A 22,317-nucleotide genomic window follows, 5' to 3' on the forward strand; every position below is an offset into this window, starting at 1 on the left:
TTAAACATATTATATTTCAGTTAGTTGCCAATGCAACATTTCTAATATTATTTTTTTCTCATCTTTTTTTAGGTTTAGGCTTTTCATCTAATATTTATATTTTATTTTATCTCAGCTTTATTTCAATTAACAAAAACTATTTTTTTTATATTTTTAGTTTTAGTTAACAATAACAACACTGGTGCTGGTTTGATTCTTATCTTGCAGTTTTTCCTCATACATAATATTTGCAGAATCTATAAGATTTGCTTTTTATTTTATTTTATTTTTATCAACACTTTTCCGATAAAGCAATTTGGCATAACAGATATTTCAGAAGACAAAATAACAGAATTTACAAAAAATGTTATATGTTAATATTATATGTTTCCTCCTTGAATTTCAATGACTGTTCGTCCTTTTGTGATAATCGAGTCCTCATTTTTTCTGCCCACTGTTCTTGGCAGATACCCTGTAATTTTGTTGGTTTCTCTGCTTGCTCTTCATATTCAAATTCTCAACCATAGTGGCTCAGTTATGTCAAGACCCTGCTTTGCCACTCCAGACATCTGAGGGATTCATTCACTACAACCACAAAAGACCGCTGATGCTTGAAGACGTATGTTTGCTTTAAAAAAAAAAAAGAACAGGACAAATTCTGTATATATACTATTTTTTTAAATATCTGATGTTTAGATGTCTTCTAAAAGGGCAGCACTAAAAGGGGGAAAAACATAAAAAAAACATAATCTAATTTTTACAGATTCTGCAAGGAATATGTAAACTGAGCTGGAAAAGCAGGTTAACCTTGTCTTTTCAACGGGGATAACATTTCATTAAGCAGTGAGATGTAGTGAGTTCTCCATCTTCATTTCAGTTTGACACCAGCACTACTATAGAATTTACAGTTTCCTCAGAATAATGTCCATTTCCTGTGAATAAACCCTTGAGATCATAGACGACAAACAGCCAGCGAGACAATATCATGCATCAGCAGTTTAACATCATAAAAAAATGGTCCCAATACTGATTCAACCAGGCAGTGTTTATGGATTATGTAACTTCATGCATTTGCTAACATTCCATGACATAGCATATTAATAGACAACAGAAGAACTACGCTGGGTGAGAAGACTGCTGAAGAATTAGCTTGTGCATTACATGCCTTAAACTGGGAATTTTTTAGGGAATTTGACTACACTAATGCCGTTTCATTGAGATTTATTATTTTTACAATCATGTTGTGGTACACAAACTCTACTTTCTGACAGCTTATCTTTAGTGACAAATCATCAGTGTGTTTTTGTGCTCAATTGTCATTCTATAAGTCTTGTATTTTCATGTTTTTAAAGCAAACATAAGCTCACCCGTACTTGATTGAAGTGCGTGAATGAACCTCATTGGTTCTTCCAGAAGCTCAAACGTGCTGCGTAACACGAGAATGAACCTCATTGGTTCTTGCAGAAGCTCAAACGTGCTGCGTAACACGAGAATGAACCTCATTGGTTCTTCCAGAAGCTCAAACGTGCTGCGTAACACGAGAATGAACCTCATTGGTTCTTGCAGAAGCTCGAACGTGCTGCAAAACACGAGAATGAAGCTCATTGGTTCTTGCAGAAGCTCAAACGTGCTGCGTAACACGAGAATTAACCTCTTGGTTCTTGCTGAAGCTCGAACTGGACTTAATGACTACAGACCTGTCGCTCTCACGTCTGTGGTCATGAAGTCGTTTGAAAGACTGGTGCTGGCCCACCTGAAGGACATCACTGGACCCCTGCTGGATCCCTTTCAGTTTGCTTACAGAGCAAACAGGTCTGTGGATGATGCAGTCAACATGGGACTGCATTATATCCTGCAACATCTCGACAGACCTGGGACTTATGCAAGGATCCTCTTTGTGGACTTCAGTTCGGCCTTCAATACCATCATGCCTGGTCTTCTCACAGCCAAACTGACCCAGCTCTCCATACCATCCTCGATCTGTCAGTGGATCACCAGCTTCCTGACGGACCGGCAGCAACGAGTGAGACTGGGGAAACACACATCCAAGACACTCACAATCAGCACTGGTGCTCCCCAAGGGTGCGTTCTCTCCCCACTGCTCTTCTCCCTGTACACTAATGACTGCACTTCTAAAGACCCCACTGTCAAGCTCCTGAAATTTGCAGACGACACCACTGTCATCGGTCTCATCCGAAACGGTGACGAGTCTGCTTACAGACTGGAGGTTGAACAGCTGGCTGCCTGGTGCAGTTATAACAACCTTGAGCTGAACACGCTCAAAACAGTGGAGATGATCGTGGACTTCAGGAGGAACAGCTCAGCACTCCCCCCACTCACCATCATGAACAGCACTGTGGAAGCAGTGGAGTCATTCAGGTTCCTGGGCACTATCATCTCTCAGGACCTGAAGTGGGACAATCACATTGACTCCACTGTGAAAAAGGCCCAGCAGAGACTGTACTTCCTTCGCCAGCTGAGGAAGTTCAACCTGCCCCAAGATCTGCTGATTCAGTTCTACTCAGCCGTCATTGAGTCTGTCTTGTGCGCTTCCATCACTGTCTGGTTTGGTTCAGCTACCAAATCAGACATCAGGAGACTACAACGGACAGTCCGGACTGCGGAGAGGATTATTGGTGCCCCCCTGCCAAACCTCCAGGACCTGTACTCTTCCAGAGTGAGGAAGAGAGCAGGTAAAATCATCACAGACTCCACTCACCCTGGACACCACCTGTTTGAACTGTTACCGTCAAGACGGAGACTCAGATCACTGGCCACAAGAACATCTCGGCACAGGAACAGTTTCTTCCCACAGGCCATTTCCCTCCTGAACAGTTAACACTCCTCCCAAGGCATATGCCTGTAAGTGCAATACTCCCACTGTTTAGTGCAATGTCCCACAACTCAGGTGATACTTATATGTAGATTTATTTATTTATAATATTCAAGACACTGTAAATAGGTTCATAATCTGTAAATCTGAAAATGTCTATTCTGACTAAACCCAACTGTGATAGTTTTATTATCATATATTTATATTTTTATTTTTTATTCTTATAATTTGTAGTATTATGTTTCATGTTGTATTTGTATATGTCCACTGGAAGCCTCAGTACCAAAACAAATTCCTTGTGTGTGCAAGCACACTTGGCAATAAAGCTCTTTCTGATTCTGATTCTGATTCTGAACGTGCTGCGAAACACGAGAATGAACCTCATTGGTTCTTGCAGAAGCTCAAACGTGCTGCGTAACACGAGAATGGACCTTATTGGTTCTTGCAGAAGCTCAAACGTGCTGCGTAACACGAGAATAAACCTCATTGGTTCTTGCAGAAGCTAAAACGTGCTGCGTAACACGAGAATGGACCTCATTGGTTCTTGCAGAAGCTCAAACGTGCTGTGTAACACGAGAATGAACCTCATTGGTTCTTACAGAAGCTCAAACGTGCTGCGTAACACGAGAATGAACCTCATTGGTTCTTGCTGAAGCTCGAACGTGCTGAGAAACACGAGAATGAACCTCATTGGTTCTTGCAGAAGCTCGAACGTGCTGCGTAACACGAGAATGAACCTCATTGGTTCTTGCTGAAGCTCGAACGTGCTGCGCAACACGAGAATGAACCTCATTGGTTCTTGCTGAAGCTCGAACGTGCTGCGTAACACGAGAATGAACCTCATTGGTTCTTGCAGAAGCTTGAACGTGCTGCGTAACACGAGAATGGACCTCATTGGTTCTTGCAGAAGCTCAAACGAGCTGCGTAACATGAGAATGAACCTCACTGGTTCTTGCAGAAGCTCAAACGTGCTGCGAAACACGAGAATGAACCTCATTGGTTCTTGCCGAAGCTCAAACGTGCTGCGTAACACGAGAATGAACCTCATTGGTTCTTGCAGAAGCTCAAACGTGCTGCGTAGCACGAGAATGGACCTTATTGGTTCTTGCAGAAGCTCAAACGTGCTGCGTAACACGAGAATAAACCTCATTGGTTCTTGCAGAAGCTAAAACGTTCTGCGTAACACGAAAATGGACCTCATTGGTTCTTGCAGAAGCTCGAACGTGCTGCGTAACACGAGAATAAACCTCATTGGTTCTTGCAGAAGCTAAAACGTGCTGCGTAACGCGAGAATGGACCTCATTGGTTCTTGCAGAAGCTCAAACGTGCTGCGTAACACGAGAATGGACCTTATTGGTTCTTGCAGAAGCTCAAACGTGCTGCGTAACACGATAATAAACCTCATTGGTTCTTGCAGAAGCTAAAACGTTCCGCGTAACACGAAAATGGACCTCATTGGTTCTTGCAGAAGCTCGAACGTGCTGCGTAACACGAGAATAAACCTCATTGGTTCTTGCAGAAGCTAAAACGTGCTGCGTAACACGAGAATGGACCTCATTGGTTCTTGCAGAAGCTCAAACGAGCTGCGTAACATGAGAATGAACCTCACTGGTTCTTGCAGAAGCTCAAACGTGCTGCCAAACACGAGAATGAACCTCATTGGTTCTTGCAGAAGCTCAAACGTGCTGCGTAGCACGAGAATGGACCTTATTGGTTCTTGCAGAAGCTCAAACGTGCTGCGTAACACGAGAATAAACCTCATTGGTTCTTGCAGAAGCTCAAACGTGCTGCGTAGCACGAGAATGGACCTTATTGGTTCTTGCAGAAGCTCAAACGTGCTGCGTAACACGAGAATAAACCTCATTGGTTCTTGCAGAAGCTCGAACGTGCTACGTAACACGAGAATGAACCTAATTCGTTCTTGCAGAAGCTCAAACGTGCTGCGTAACACGAGAATGAACCTCATTGGTTCTTGCAGAAGCTCAAACGTGCTGCGTAACACGAGAATGGACCTCATTGGTTCTTGCAGAAGCTCAAATGTGCTGCGTAACACGAGAATGAACCTCATTGGTTCTTACAGAAGCTCAAACGTGCTGCGTAACACGAGAATGAACCTCATTGGTTCTTGCAGAAGCTCAAACGTGACCACATTTGAATGCAGTAAACATTGTTTGCTGAATGAACTTTATATGGGAATAAAAGCCTACATTAAATCTGTTCATCTCTTTAGAAAACTTAATCCCACCTTATATGACCAAAAAAGGAAAACCGTCATACTAGAGTGAATAGACTTTCAATGGAGGGACAAAAATCTCTTTCAAAATCATTTGCGTTTTGAAGATGAACGGAAGTCTTGTGGATTTGAAACGACATGAGGGTGAGTAAATGATGACAGAACTTTCCTTTTTGTGTGAACTATCCCTTTAAATAGTTACATGGTTGAGCATTACAGTATATGCAACTGTAAAGGCGGCTTTGTTTTGTTGTGTTTTATGCGTTTTTTCAACTCAAGCTCAATTTCAAGTGAGACTGCAACCACAAACTATCCAAGTCTCACTTACACCTTCTCTCACTGTGCCTATCATGTCTTTAATACGTTTTTCTATCTCTATAGTTCTTTCTCTATAGTGTTTTCTGAGAGGTAGCTGATATAAATGAGTGTTAGTCCGGCTGGTTCACGCTTTCTTCTTCTCCCTCTATCATTCTGCACATAAACACATAAAGCATGTTTAGGAACCCGCCATCAAACCTGTGCAAATAATCACGACCTTGGCTGACACTGATTCAAACCTCTCACTTCACCGGCATTACTTCTGCAGACGGGAAATTGAGGCTGGGATTTTATGAAAGGGAAGGTTTCAGGTTCAGTAGAACTTTAAGTTGGCGTAAAATCAAATCTCACCTTATTTATTTTCTTAAGCGTTCAGTATACGTCCCTGGTCCTGTTGTGCATGATTCATGGTTATTCTAAAGAAAAAAATGTTTTGTCTTCATAATCTTTCAACAGATTGTAGTAGCTTGCTATACCTGTGAAACAAGGCTCCTTTTAGGCTATTTTTCATCTCTTTCTACACCGTAGCTTAATTCTGTTACAAAACCGAGGTTCTAACCAAAGATTTAAGATTTCAGGGAGACTAAAGGTAAAAGTTTTAAGTTTGCCATTGAAAAATCCATTTTGATCGATCATTGTTGTTATAGTTAATGGGATGAATTTGTCCTCTTTATTATTTATTCCTGCAGCTCAAACATAAAAATGCATAACTAGAAGTTCATCCATTTAGTCATGATTTGGACAGCTTTACAGCTCATATAACACGTTTTCTCTTATGCTCACCAACAGTGCAGTTATTTAATCAAGTATACAGTAAACTAAAAACTGTAATATTGTGAAATATTATTAGAATTGAAAATAGCCATTTCTATTTGCATGCATTAATTTATTCCTGTGATCAAAGCTGAATTTTCAGCATCATTACTCCAGTCTTCAGTGTCACATGATCCTTCTGAAATCATTCTAATATGATGATTTGCTGCTCAAGAAACATTTATTGAAAACAGTCGTGCTGCTTTACATTTTTGTGGACACTGATAAAAAGAGAACAGCATTTATTTAAAATAGAACTCTTTTGTAACATTATAAGTCTTTACTGTTTAAGTTTTAACAACAACATTTTCAATTACTAACGTAAAACTTTTTATAAGTTTTGGCGGTTCATTTACACAACAACAATGTTTTAGGGGGCTGAAAATGCCAACTTTTGAAAATGTGATTCAAAGTGCAAGTTATTGAAAACTATACGGTTATTTCAGTGTAAACTACAAAAAACATAAATTTGTGAAAACGGCGACGTCATGTGCATGCGTATAACGTATTCAGTCTATAGGCACGTAGTGTTCCTCCACGTAGTGTACAAAGTGACATCGCCATCTACTGGCCTGACAGCAGAATACAGCGTTTTTAGTCGTTTTCACGGATCCGTGTGTACGGGGATCATTTTGACAACATTGTTGTATGTACTCGAAAAATGCATAAGAAAAACTTTCCCGATTATAGTACATCGTTGTTGTGTAAACGTACCCTTAGTGCGTCTTTATTGAATCCAAACTTTTGAATATTCATTAATAAACAAAGAAAATAAAGACCTGTTAATTTAGATTTCATGGAGACTTTAAGCTATTTCATGGGATCTTTAAACTCTCTGTAATCCCTTGCAGCTTTGACTTTAAATGTAAATCTGTTACTGTAAACATGAGCATATAGATGTTTGCAGTATACTTTAGGTTGTACTGAACCCAGAGCATTTCTTTAAGCCTTTTCGCATCATCTCCTTGGCTGGGTCACACTGATGACATCTGCTGCTCATGCTGGCAAAAGTAGCGATCTTAATGAAATGAAAAGAGAAGCTTCCAGAAATACTTGGGTAATGAGGTTCTTTGAAACGTGACACTGTGTGACCAAATTCTCTTTTTTTCTCAGTCATGATAGACACATTTGATTCATTGATGTCTTTTAGTGCCACAGAAAAGCAAAATAATCAGGTAAACAAAAAAGTTTGATTAGTGCTTCCAGCATCTTTTCAGCATTAAACGCAACCTCCCTAGTCACTATGAGGGGCGTATGTTTCTTATTTCTAAATTTTTCTGAAGTTCCCCATTTCCACGGCCTTTGTTATGCAAATTGTATCTCGCTCATGAGTGCGAGTAGGTGTTGGTAAGAGTTTCTTTGTGAGTTAAAGCTGGCAGAGGTGGTTTCTCTGCAGAATTATTTAGCATATAGATAATAAGATCTCAATGTCATAAGATCCATCTCAGTGACTGTGAAAGTTTTAGCACATTGTACATCATCTTTGGCAGCTCTCGGGAGAGCTTTTGTTCTTCTCAAAACAAATCTAAATTCAAGATTTCATTCAGGCCAAGTGTCCGCCATTTGAATCAGCAGTTTTGACTGTGATATTGCTTTCTTGGGCAATAAATGAAATGCAATACAATGGCAAGACATTTGCCTTGAGCGCTGGGTTAAAAATGTAACGCTGAATACTTTTTCAATTAATCAGAGAGATTGCTGAATCATGTCTCATTCAGCAGAAGGTTTGTGGCTGTATAAGGTGACTTAGTCTTGTGACTGCAAAATCATAAAAAAGAACCATTTATAATTGGGTTTTTAGGTTTGTTATGACCCTGGGATTCATATCTTTTTCTGAGCACAGTTAAGATATGTTGTTATTTACACCTGGTATTAAACAGTGGAGTGAAATATTTGAGTAAATATAGCCCTAATGTATGTATAATACTGTACTTAAGTATCTTATTGGCTACTTTGTACTTTGAAGATATTAGCATCTCTTACTCTCTACTTGACTTGTGTATATGTAAGTATATGTACTTTTCTGTGTTTATTTCTGCTACAAAATTGATATCACCATCTACAGGACATTGAAGGCACTATATCTTGTGCGTTTTGCCCTTACTCGCCCAAACTAGACAACTTTACTTTACTTTTACTTTACGCGAGTATGTAAGCAAGTTGCTGAATGGCAGGAGTTTCATATATGAGATGAGGACATGACTGCAACCAGTGATGAGGCCGAAACCAGCACTTTTTTTTTAACTTTGAATTTTACTTTCACTTTACCCCTGTAGTCAATAATTGTATCCCTTAAAACTCATCTTTGATCACCAAAATTACATATTTAAACGTTTTTTTTCCTTGAAAAAAAACTCCATGCCTTAAAATAGCTTGAATGTAGCTTGACACCCTTGTCTCAATTAGTATACGCGGTTCTATGAATATGCAAATGAGCCCCGCCTCCACTCACTCAGAGATCCACTTGTTGACGATCACACGTTGATCTGATTGGTTACAAGGTTGTTTGTGACATCAGAAACACCAGCGATTTCAAACCGTGTTTTTGAGACTGTCTTTGGTTCACTGCAGTTTTAAGGAGAAAATACTCAACAATGCTGTTAACTTATGAATTTACACATGGTTTGTCTTAAAGCATATTAAAAACACCACATGGACATATGAACAACATTAAAAGATTGATTTTCACCACAGGGGGACATGTAAGACCTCTTTAAAGGATATTGGTTTACCTATGGCCTTTTTGAGCACTTCAGCTTAACTGAGACTTGAGTGTTTATAGAATTTTAAGACGTTGTTTTGTCGAACCTCAGTTTTATTTCGATTGTTTATGTCTCACTGTTTCTTGTTTATGTCTCTTGTCGAGGACTAGTGCATCTTTAGTACGAGTAAAATACTGGATTTCACCTGCGAAATTTCACAGAGCAACGGTAAATGTGACTGTACCTTTCAAAAAGTTTGGAGTCATTTTTTTTTCCAAAGAAATTAATACTTTAATATTCTGCTTGGGTGCATTGAATTGATAAAACGTGTAAAGACATTTTTAATGTTACAAAGATTTTTTTTTTTTACTTTCTATTCATCAAATAATGTGGTTTCCACAAAAATATCAAGCAGTATAACTGTTTTCAACATTGATAATAATAATAAATGTTTCTTGGGCAGCAAATCATCATATTAGAAGGATTTTTGAAGGATCATGTGACACTGAAGACTGGAGTAATGATGCAGCTTTGATCACAGGAATAAATGACTTTTTACAATATATTACAATAGAAAACAGTTATTTTAAATTGTAGTAATATTTCACATTATTACTGTTTTAAATGTATTTTTGATCAAATAAATGCAGCCTTGGTGAGCAAAAGAAACTTCTTTCAAAAACATAAACACATCCCACTGACCCCAAATATCTTAATGTGAGTGTACATTATAAATTTGCAAAAAATAGTGACTACGTTGTATATACTCACCAAAGCCATTTTGGATGCTGGTTCTGGTTTTCATCCATTAACTGAGGAAATGAGAGTCTTTGAAGCACCAGAACATATAGTTGCTTTACCAAGTTGAAGGTGAAATGTGTTGTTTCTGTGCCAGTAGTGTCATCAAAATGATTTGCAAAGATATGGACTGATTTCAAATACTCCCCTCGTCTACCATTGGTCAAACTAAACGGATGGATATGAGGATGTAACATCTTCTTTAAAAGGTTTCATTCCAACCCTGTTACTAGCCTTTATTTTAAAAGTGCAAAATGAATCCGTTTTGGTCTCTGATGTAGTTTATAAACATACAAGCAATAAAAACAAAAGAGTCTTCCATGATTTGCCACTTCACTAAACTCTAAGCATGGCGTCTTTATACCGCGCATGGCATGGGGTGTTTCTCCTTCTTTTCCCCTGCTGTCTTCTCTTTCTCTCCTGTCTCGCCTCACTTTGGCATCCCTCTAAATATATCTCGCTGCGTCTACCTTTCTCCCCGTCTCTCTGCTCGCAGAGTCTTGTCCAATAAAGTTAGCCATGCTTCACCAATCCAATCTGACACACTTTTACATAACAATTCTATCTGCAGCATGCGCCCTCCCTTCCCAGACACAATTCAAAGCTTTCTCCATGAATGAGTGACTGTAATGCACTATTAACTGAGCATTTTAACACTGAATATTAGATGTGTGTGGTGAATAGCATATGCTGAAACTGAAATGCACTCCTGTCTTTGTTGAACACCGGTGTGGATGCATCAATGCCAACCTCAATGAGGACTCAAACATTTTCTCTTCACAAAGCTTTTTGGCTCTTTTCCCACATCCCATAGACATACAGTTTTGATTAGAGCTGGACGGTATGAGATTCTGCTATACAGTTTATATCTGTGCCATAATGTTCAGTATTGTAGACCGCTTCATTAATTATAATGAGTGTGATTTAGTTTTGGTTTGTCATAGTGTGACGCTCTCATCCAGTGTAGAAATGCTAACCTGTAAGATTTACATTGTCTGTATTACCAACAGTAACCTTGGAAACGTTGGTCCCAGCTCTTTTCAGGTCATTGACCAGCTCCTCCCATGTAGTTCTGGACTGATTTCTCACCTTTCTTAGGATCATTGAGACCCCACGAGGTGAGATCTTGCATGGAGCCCCAATCCGAGGGAGATTGACATTCATGTTTAGCTTCTTCAATTTTATAATGATTGCTCCAACAGTGGACCTTTTTTCACCAAGCTGCTTGGCAATTTCCCCGTAGCCCTTTCCAGCCTTGTGGAGGTGTACAATTTTGTCTCTAGTGTCTTTGGACATCTCTTTGGTCTTGGCCATGTTAGTAGTTGGATTCTTAATGATTGTATTGGGTGGACAGGTGTCTTTATGCAGCTAACGACCTCAAACAGGTGCATCTAATTTAGGATAATAAATGGAGTGGAGGACATTTTAAAGGCAGACTAACGCCGGGTTCACACCGGACGCTGAAGCGACGCGGAACGGAAAATAAGCGTCAAGCGCTTCTGCTCAGTTGTTGTTTATTCAGAGCTATTTTTTTACATCATTGGTAAGTAAATAACCTCATAATATAAATACACCATGTTTCTGTAACCAAGAAGTTTGTACACTTCTTTCATTAATCCGTTGTCGAGACACACACGCAGCCAGAGAGAGAATATGGTAGACAGTTATATAGTGTATACCGTTGAAATATACATCCTCTCTTCAAATTTATTACATCTATTTTCCTCTTCCTGTTTCCCAGTGCGAGTAGAGAGGAGGAGAGCCCTTGCCCTATATGTTTTGATTATAGGGTATTTTAATTTGAAAATTGCTTATATTTTGACAATTGACCGGATGGTCGAGTGTTTCTTGGTGTAACTTCCTGCCGGAATTGACGCCGATCGCTCGCAAAAAAAATAGACCAGACTCCGAAACTGGCGTTTCAGCGTCCGGTGTGAACCCGGCGTTACAGGTCTTTGAGGGTCAGAATTCTAGCTGATAGACAGGTGTTCAAATACTTATTTGCAGCTGTATCATACAAATAAATAGTTAAAAAATCATATATTGTGATTTCTGGATATTTTTTTTATTCTCACAGTGGACATGCACCTACGATGACAATTTCAGACCCCTCTGTGATTTCCAAGTGGGAGAACTTGCAAAATAGCAGGGTGTTATACTGTATATATACACTGTATATAAAGTCTAGCACTCATACATTTTCACACATACATTATTACCATATTGACAGCTTCTAAAACATAAAACTTTGTTTATAGAATATTAAATAATGGAATTTGATTTTATTGTATTTAATAAATGAGATAATATACACTGTATGATTCATATACATAATATTTAATTTATTTTTTAATATATATATATATATATATATATATATATATAACATATAAATATATATATATAACATATATAACATTTATATTGTTAATATATTTGAAATGTTACATTTTACTATTATATATATACACTCACATAAAGGATTATTAGGAACACCTGTTCAATTTCTCATTAATGCAATTATCTAATCAACCAATCACATGGCAGTTGCTTCAATGCATTTAGGGGTGTGGTCCTGGTCAAGACAATCTCCTGAACTCCAAACTGAATGTCAGAATGGGAAAGAAAGGCGATTTAAGCAATTTTGAGCGTGGCATGGTTGTTGGTGCCAGACGGGCCGGTGTGAGTATTTCACAATCTGCTCAGTTACTGGGATTTTCATGCACAACCATTTCTAGGGTTTACAAAGAATGGTGTGAAAGGGGAAAAACATCCAGTACGCAGCAGTCCTTTGGGCGAAAATGCCTTGTTGATGCTAGAGGTCAGAGGAGAATGGGCCGCCTGATTCAAGCTGATAGAAGAGCAACTTTGACTGAAATAACCACTCGTTACAACCAAGGTATGCGGCAAAGCATTTGTGAAGCCACAACACGCACAACCTTTGAGGCGGATGGGCTACAACAGCAGAAGACCCAACCGGGTACCACTCATCTCCACTACAAATAGGAAATAGAGGCTACAATTTGCAAGAGCTCACCAAAATTGGACAGTTGAAGACTGGAAAAATGTTGCCTGGTCTGATGAGTCTCGATTTCTGTTGAGACATTCAGGTGATAGAGTCAGAATTTGGCGTAAACAGAATGAGAACATGGATCCATCATGCCTTGCTACCACTGTGCAGGCTGGTGGTGGTGGTGTAATGGTGTGGGGGATGTTTTCTTGGCACACTTTAGGCCCCTTAGTGCCAATTGGGCATCGTTTAAATGCCACGGCCTACCTGAGCATTGTTTCTGAACATGTCCATCCCTTTATGGCCACCATGTACCCATTTCAAATTGGTTTCTTGAACATGACAATGAGTTCACTGTACTAAAATGGCCCCCACAGTCACCAGATCTCAACCCAATAGAGCATCTTTGGGGTGTGGTGGAATGGGAGCTTTGTGCCCTGGATGTGCATCCCACAAATCTCCATCAACTGCAAGATGCTATCCTATCAATATGGGCCAACATTTCTAAAGAATGCATTCAGCACCTTGTTGAATCAATGCCACGTAGAATTAAGGCAGTTCTGAAGGCGAAAGGGGGTCAAGCACAGTATTAGTATGGTGTTCCTAATAATTCTTTAGGTGAGTGTATATAAAATGTAACATTTCAAATATATTAACAATATAAATATAATACAAGATTTTTTTTTCTAAAGCTATGAATAAATAAATACTGGTTTTAGATGCTGTCCATTTTGTGTGTCTGTGTGTGTGTGTGTGTGTGTATATATATATGTTGGGGCAGAGCTGACCGCTACCAACCACGTCCATAGGTGGGGGATAATGGACAACCCTTCAGATATGAAGGTAAGCGACGAAATAAGCTGGGGGCTCCGTGTGATGGTCCCCAGTCGAATAAGTAGCCGTGGACCAACAGCGGAGATCTATCAGGTATGGAGGGACTAGTCGAGTGGCATCACTAGATCCGCTGTTAAAACTCAATTTATGCCAATGATACTCCTCGACATGGCGAGTTCAGTCCGCCATTATCTAAGACTGCTGCCCCCACTGCCCTGTGGGTTGTCTTCCGTGAGCATTTCATCTCCTCAAGACAAGGCCGCGTTGGGGACACGCGAGAGGCAGGCTCAACAAAGGACAGAGACCTGGCAGCCCCCTGCAATTCCACCGTCCATCCGGTTGTCTAGAGTTCATCTCCTGCCACTGGAAAATGGATTTTGGAGTGAAGCTGTGGAGATAGGGTCTGCGCACCCCTCTCTTCACATTAAATCCATTCTTTGCGCATGCTGTCACTTTACCGTACAAGTCCTTCGGCGACAGGGCAAATGCGACGGGGGCAGGTCTTGGATCAGACTGGCAGCCTCTAGCCTGAGCCCTGCACGGAGGCGGCACAAACGTGATGGTCGCTGCGTGGACGGGTTGGAACAGCGTCCACCTTCGGCAGCTTCTTGTGCGACTGAGCAGCCCTCTTTAGGGTCCGCACTGCTCACTCCCTGCCGGGGGGAGGGTCTAGAAAAGGTGACCCAAACATTGCCTGTTCCCTACACTCCTGGGCGGCCCACCGCAGTCGCCAAGGCATCCCATTACGCGGTCGAAAATATAAATATAGTTCTAAACTACTAAACCTGGCTACATGGAACGTACGCACACTTCTTGATGTGAAGATTGGAACTGACAGACCCCGCAGACGCACTGCCCTGGTTGCGAGCGAGCTTAAAAAGTACAATATTGACATTGCAGCTTTGAGTGAGACCCGGCTCGCAGGAGAGGACTCCCTAATAGAAGTCGGGCAAGGATACAACTTCTTCTGGAAGGGTCTTCCAGAAGATACCCGCCGTATACATGGAGTAGGTTTTGCTATCAAGAGCAGACTGCTCCTGAACATTCCAGAGTCTCCTGTGGGAATCAGTGAGCGGCTGATGACTTGGCGCATTCCTCTTGCAAAGGGTCGCTATGCAACATTGCTAAGTGCTTATGCGCCAACTCTGGATGCTGAAGAAAGCATCAAAGATGTCTTCTACGAGTCTCTCGACGCAGCTCTCCTTAAAATTCCTCACACTGATAAACTTGTGCTTATGGGAGACTTCAATGCCAGAGTAGGCTCCAACAACATGCTCTGGTCTGGGGTAATTGGGAAACATGGATTAGGCAACATAAACAGGAATGGTCTGCGACTCCTTTCCCTCTGCTCTGAGCACAAACTGGTCATAACCAACACAATTTTCCAAATGAAAAACAAATATAAAGCATCATGGATGCACCCCAGATCCAAACACTGGCACCTACTCGACTACATAATTACCCGGCAACAAGATCTACATGAAATCTCCATTACCCGAGCAATGCGTGGTGCGGAGTGCTGGACAGATCATCGGCTGATCAGATCCAAGATACACCTAAAGGTCCGACCCCAACACACTAGGCATCAACCCTCAAGGCGGCTCAACTTCCGAGCCCTAAAATCCCCTGATGTCATTGCTACGTACCGTCGCTGCTTGGCTAATAACCTTTCCTCTGTTTTCATTCATCCCCTACACAATACAGCGGAAAGCGTATGGGCTAATTTTAGCTCAGCCATACAACAAGCCGCTACTGACACAATTGGTTTCACTTCTAAGCGTCACCAGGACTGGTTTGACGATAGCTGCCCCGAAATATTGGTCCTTCTGGAGGAGAAGCGTAAAGCCTTCAGTGCTCACCTCTCCAATCCACAATCTCCCTCTTTGCGCTCACACTGGAGTAATATCCGTGCTGAGGTGCAACGCCGGCTTCGCATAATGGAGAATGATTGGTGGCTTAGGAAAGCCCATGAAATCCAAGGCTATGCGGACACCAACAACTCTCAAGCCTTCTACGATGCAATAAAATCACTATATGGACCCCAAAAACGTAGAATCACCCCTATCAGATCTGCAGATGGTACAGTTCTGCATAAGGACAAACAAGAAATTCTTGTGCATTGGGCTGAGCATTTTAACACCCTTCTCAATCAAAATAATCCGACCGACCCCACTGTCCTGCAGCGCCTCCCAATGCTTCCACTTGTACATGAGCTTGATGACCCACCCGAGTTCTCAGAAGTCCTCACATCAGTACGAAGCCTCAAGGACAATAAGTCTGCTGGTCCTGATGGAATCCCTGCAGAAGCTCTAAAGAAAGGCGGGTACCTGCTCACCAAAACCCTCCACCAACTTATCCAGATAGTATGGGCACAAAAAACTGTTCCTCAAGGCTGGAAAGACTCACACATTGTTACCATTCACAAGAAAAAAGGTGACAAGTCCATCTGTGGTAACAGTCGTGGCATATCCCTGCTCTCTGTGGCAGGGAAAGTATTAACGAGGGTCATGCTGTCCCGTCTTACCAAGAGCATCACAGAAAGGATCCTTCCTGAGTCACAGTGCGGCTTCAGGAAGGATCGCTCCACCTCCGACATGATCTTTGTCCTGCGCCACATGCAAGAGAAGGCCAGAGAACAAAACAAAGACCTGTTCATTGCCTTCATCGACCTGGCAAAGGCTTTTGACACCATTGACCGTCAAGTCCTCTGGGTCATTCTGGAGAAGTTTGGGGTCCCACCAAGATTTCTGTACATTCTACAACAGTTTCATTTTGACATGCAGGCTTGTGTGACTGTGGGTACATCTCAATCTCCCTCCTTTCCTGTGCAGGTAGGAGTGAAACAGGGGTGTGTACTGGCGCCAGTGATCTTCAACCTCTTCCTGGCAGCAGTCACCCTCCTCTCCCGCAATTCCCTCAGCCCCGATGAGGGTGTTTGCCTGCAGTTTCGTCTGGACAGGAACCTCTTTGACCTTCGCCGCCTGCAAGCCATCACCAAGTGCACTACTCTCACAATTCATGAACTGCAATATGCCGATGACTGTGCCCTCCTAGCCCACACTCCTACCGCAATGCAGCACACCCTTGATGTTGTATGCGCAGTCTATCAAGCTTGTGGCTTACAAGTTAACATTCAAAAGACAGAGATCATTGTACAGACCATGGTCCCTACCTCCACACCCCCTGAATTCTATATTCATGGTTCACCAGTAAAGGTTGTTCAGCACTTCAGCTACCTTGGAAGCATTTTAACACCCACCTGCCTCATAGACAGCGAGATCCAGGCACGCATTAATCTCGCCTCCTCTGCCTTTGGCAGACTTCGAGCTCGAGTCTTTGGTAATAAAGATCTCCGTACTTTCACCAAAGCGGCCGTTTACCAGGCAGTCTGCGTTTCCACCCTACTGTTTGGTGCAGAAGCATGGACTCCCTACCGCAGGCATATTCGGTGTCTTGAGGGTTTTCATATCAGATGTTTGCAGCGTATACTAGGTGTCACATGGAAAGACAAAATCTCCCACACGGACATCCTCCAGCGCACCAACTCCAGCTGCATGGAAGCAATCCTTGCTAAGCGGCAACTGTGATGGATCGGACACGTTATCCGCATGCCCTCCCACCGCCTTCCCCGGCAAGTCCTCTTTGGACGGATACATGCAGCCAACAGGAGACCTGGGGGTCAGAAGCGTCGATACAAGGATCATCTCAAGGAGACCCTGAAAAGCTGTGGCATCAGCCCTGGAGTTCTGGAAACAAAAGCTGCCAACCGTCAGGCATGGAGTTCTGCATGTGATCTGGGGGCCCAACAGATCGAATTAAAGCGTGCTCAACATAGAACCGAGCTACATCAGCGCAGACTTAAACGCGCACAGCCACAATTATATCCACACCCAGAATCAGCATTCACTTGTCATTACTGCAGTAGGACATGTGGCTCTCTGATTGGGCTTCACAGTCACCTTCAATGGCACCGCCGTCAGCAGCGGTTGCACCAACACTCCAATAATGCATCCTAGAAGTGACGTCATCTTCGAAATCGATGGACAGCATAAGAAGTATATATCTATATATATAAATCTATATCTATATATATATATATATATATATATATATATATATATATATATATTATATATATATATATATATATATATATATATATATATATCTATATATATATATATTATATATATACTGTATACAGATTACACACGTAATGCCATGTAAGGATAGTCTTCATATTTTTTGGGTGCTGTTTTTGTAAGTAAGGCAATTTAGCTACGACTTAAATTTAAAAGCTACACGATTATTGAGCATTACTTGCTCAAAGAGCTCAGGGGACGCTTGGGAAGTCTTTAATAACATTGATATGTTTGAGTTATGATTCATTTAGATGCTTCCCAGCCCAACTGCATATGAAGCGCAACATGCACATGGAAGACTGAGGGGGGTTGAGGGGGGTCAGCGTTCCTGCCACTAGGACACACTGAGCATTAAGAAATGCTGGATTCATTAAACTGTCACTGTAAATCTCTGTCCACACAGACTGAGAGAGAGAGGGAGAGAGAGAGAGAGAGAGAGAGAGAGAGAGAGAGGGAGAGGGAGAGAGGGAGACAGGGAGAGAGAGAGAGGGAGAGAGAATATGTGAGTAGAAAAGAAAGCATTGGGAGTGTTGGAGGAAAGAGAGTGAGGGAGTACAAAAGAGATGGGATCTGTGATGGAAAGCAACATAAATTATGGAAATAAAAGACAGAAAAGGAGACAGTACTGACCTTCAGTTCTTAGTTTTATCTTAGGTTTTTTCTTAACTACTATTGTTTAATCAATGTTACTTCCCTAATTTATTCCTTTTGTTAAATTAAGTAAACTCTTCACTGTTATCATCTGTTATTTTGTGTTATCGGTATGTCATTTATTTATCATTCCAAAGTACCAGTATTCTGATAAAACATGCTATTTGCAAGCAGCATATAATTGGCAAATATTTGTGGAAATATTTATTTATTTAACCCTCTGTTTGGAGTGCAGAAATGTAGTACAGAATTTTTTTTACATTGTTAGTACATTGTTATTTTTCATTATTTTTATTAGTGTCACTTGCCTAGGCCCATATTAAGGGTTGGCCGATTTTCGTAACTTTTAAAGCACTTAACTTGCCCCACACCATTCGTGAATGATACCTTGAATTTGTCGTGTAGAGGTGTGCCATTTTATTATTATTTAAAAACATTTTTTTTATAGTTTCATTTAATTGTATTATTTATTTAATTGTTTAATTTAATTTTAACTTACCTCTTTTTTATTTTGCACCTTTAATTGTTCACAGCTTTCGTGATACTTTGGCAATGTGCAGTTTTATCATTCCACCAAAGCACATGAAATTGAAATTGAATTGAAAAGTCAACCTGAATGCAGTGGCGCAGTGTTTTTCTCGACAAGAGACCGGATAGAATAGAACAATCGGATGCTACACAAACAAACACTCATATGTTCAGAAGACCTGAAGGATGCTTGGCTCCGGGCCGCAGAATCAGCCTGAGACAGCAGGTTATGATCCAATCCTCCGCTACAAACACCAGGGTGGCTCGTGTTCTCCCTCACCTAATAATGTAGAATTATCTGCACAGCAGAATAAGTACGTCAGGGAGTCTGAGCATCAGCGCTTATGACGCTAATGAGGGAACAAGATGCACAGTTGTATCATATATCATAAACTCTGATGATAAAGTTATTTTTCATTAGTAGTTTAGAGGCAAGGTGCTTTTGAGAGTTTGCAGCGCGCCCACGCAGTGTAGGTGGGCTCAATGAGTTAACAATGTTAGTTTAAAAGAACAACATGGCTTTGTTACAGTGCTGTGTGGTGGACTAAAGCCCCCTCTCTGAATTTTTTTTTTTATTCTGATGTAAATTCATGTTTTATTTGATGTTTGCATGGTTTCCAGGATAAAAGCATATGAAACACCATTAAAACTTACAATTGTTATAATATTACTATAATGCACTATACATTACCGTTCAAAAGTCTGAGGTCAGTATGCATTTTTTTTAAAAGAAGAAATTAATAAATCCCTGCTGAATAACAGTATTAAATTGATCAAAAGAGGCAGTACATGTATAATGGTACAAAAGAATCCTATTACAAATAAATGCTGTTCTTTTGAACTTTCTATTCATCAAAGAATCCTGAGTATTTTTTTTATCATGGTTTCCACAAAAATATTAAGCAGCACAAATGTTTTCAACATTGATAATAATCAGAACTGTTTCTTGAGCAGCAAATCAGAATGATTTCTGAAGGATCATGTGACACTGAAGACTGGAGTAATGATGCTGAAAATTCAGCTTTGATCACAGGAATAAATTACATATTACAATTGAAAACAATTATGTTAAATTGTAATGATATTTCACAGTATTATTGTTTTTGTGTGTATTTGTATATATAACAATATAATACTGTATTAAACGTCACAGGCACAGAGTTGCAACTTTCATTTATTTTCAGAGCGGACGGGGCGATAAAAAACCCGCACAGTCCCAAATAATAATGTCACGATTCGATTTCTCAGAGGAGCCCAAAACACAAGGTAATTTTGAGAAGTTTTAGTTTTTGTGTGAGGAAAAACTTGTTTGGATTTGGACAGGATTACAATCACAAGGTGGCCTATGTCTGTGAGTTTACGTGGCATCCTCAGGGAAAATGGCTCTGAAAAGCAAAGAGGCACAAAAGCATGTATCTATCTATCATATCCAAATGTTGGGTTAAAAATGTAGTTTAAAATTTAAAATCGAAACAACCCAGCATTTTTTTGTGTGTGTGTGTGTGTGTGTGTGTGTGTGTGTGTGTGTGTGTGTGTGTGTATATATATATATATATATATATACACACACACACACACACACACAGTGGATAGCATAAGTGAACACACCCATGCTAAAGTTGACTAAAAAGAGGAATAAAAAATCATCTTTTGGAAATTGGCATGGTGTTATTTCAGTTAGGCTAATAGCTGATTTGATTTGCATTGAGAGATGATCTTATGGAAAGTACCCCATGCCAATCTCTAGGTATGGTGAAAGGAATGTGATGATGTGGGATATTTTAATTCCAAAGGCCAAGGGAACTTTATCAGGATGCATATTATCCTGGATCCATGAAATAACTGGCCTTTAAAAATAAAAATCTGCCTGACTCTATGGGAATTTAACATAGGGGTGTCCTGACTTATGCAACCTGTATTTTAAGGAACAACATTTATTTATTTACGATACATTATTCATTCACAAAGAAAATTGGTGTCCTTAAAGGTCGATTTTTTTTTCCTCATTTTTTAAATTAAGGCATTAAGATCAATTTCCAAAAGATGATTTTTAATTCCTCTTTTTAGTCAACTTTAGCATGAGTGTGTTACCTTATGCTAGGCACTGTGTACGTGTGTGTATATATATATATATATATATATATATATATATATATATATATATATATATATATATATATATATATATATACATATAGTATACAGTTTATTTTCTTTGTGGATGCACTCCTCAGAGAAAACAGCCTTGCTTTGTTGATGGCGTATGCTGAGACATTCGGTAACGGAGACCGTTCTGAACGGCAGCGTTTCCTGCTTTGTCGCGGGTGCTCTGTTGATTCACATCACATCCAGAGGCCTTGGCGTGTCACAGCCAATCACATCAATGCTGTGATGTGCCACAGGATGAAGATGAGGATGAGGATGAGGAGGAGGTTGTGGTAGTGGAACAGAAGTGCCCGAAGGCTGCAGCTCTCCTCCCAAACCCCTGTCGTGCATCACAGTAATCATCAGTAATCCTAATAATCAAGCCTTCTCCGTGACCAACGGGGGTGTAACCATGAAAAAGATGTTTCCTGCAGGGAAAAAAAGCAGGTAAATAAATATATAAATTAAGAAAGAAGTACCTAAATTAAGAAGACAGACCCTCCCGGGTGTCCTTTCCCAAAATAAATGTGCAATGTAGCTTAATATTTCCAGAGACATGGCTAGATCCAGCGACCTACTCTGAGACAGCCGTGTCAAGATCGCTTGATTGTCTCGCTTCTTTCTTAATAAAGCTGTCCGAGAGCGTTTGGCTTTACGTAGAAAGACAGCAACATATGCCGTCTCAGCTCTCATTTACTTAGGGCTGACATTGGATTTGAAAATTCATTTGAAATGTACCTATTTAGAACCGACGGTTTGTGACAGAAAAGCTGTTTGGATGGGATTGGTTTTCTAAATGACATATGAATTATAGTTATTAACATAGGATGTCTGTCATTTCATATACTACTGTTTGGAAGGGAATTGGGATCTTTGTATTTAGGATTAATATGAGATTCAGGATTTAGATGTTATGGGATGCCTTAATATAGATGTGTGCATACTATCATTCAAAAGTTTGGGTTCAGTAAGACTTTAATGGTTTTTAGTCTTTTATGCTCACCGAGGCTGTATTTATTTGATTAAAATCTTGAAATATTATTACATATTGATTTTTTTTATTTTATTATTTGAATATAATTTGTAATGTCATTTATTCCTGTGATCAAAGCTGAATTTTCAGCATCATTACTCCAGTCTTCAGTGTCACATGATCCTTCAGAAATCATTCTAATATGATGATTTGCTGCTCAAGAAACATTTCTTCTTCTTATTATTATTAAAGTTTCACAGGATTATTTGATGGAAGTATGTCTAATTCCATAATGAAAGTACATAAATCAGTGCAACAGTAAATTTAGCCTTAACTACAGTATTCTACGAAAGTCAAA

The 22,317-nt window shown here is 40.2% G+C and overlaps 1 protein-coding gene across 3 annotated transcripts in view; it reads left to right on the forward strand.

The window, feature by feature from the left end:
- Nucleotides 1–22,317, forward strand: part of LOC143749267 (uncharacterized) — a 118,564-nt gene that overhangs the window by 11,068 nt on the left and 85,179 nt on the right. The window lies entirely within an intron of this gene.

Source organism: Siphateles boraxobius, unplaced genomic scaffold (assembly GCF_051911475.1).
Source record: "Siphateles boraxobius isolate OS27281-9 unplaced genomic scaffold, OSU_SipBor_1 24, whole genome shotgun sequence".
Classification (NCBI taxonomy): Eukaryota; Metazoa; Chordata; class Actinopteri; order Cypriniformes; family Leuciscidae; genus Siphateles; species Siphateles boraxobius.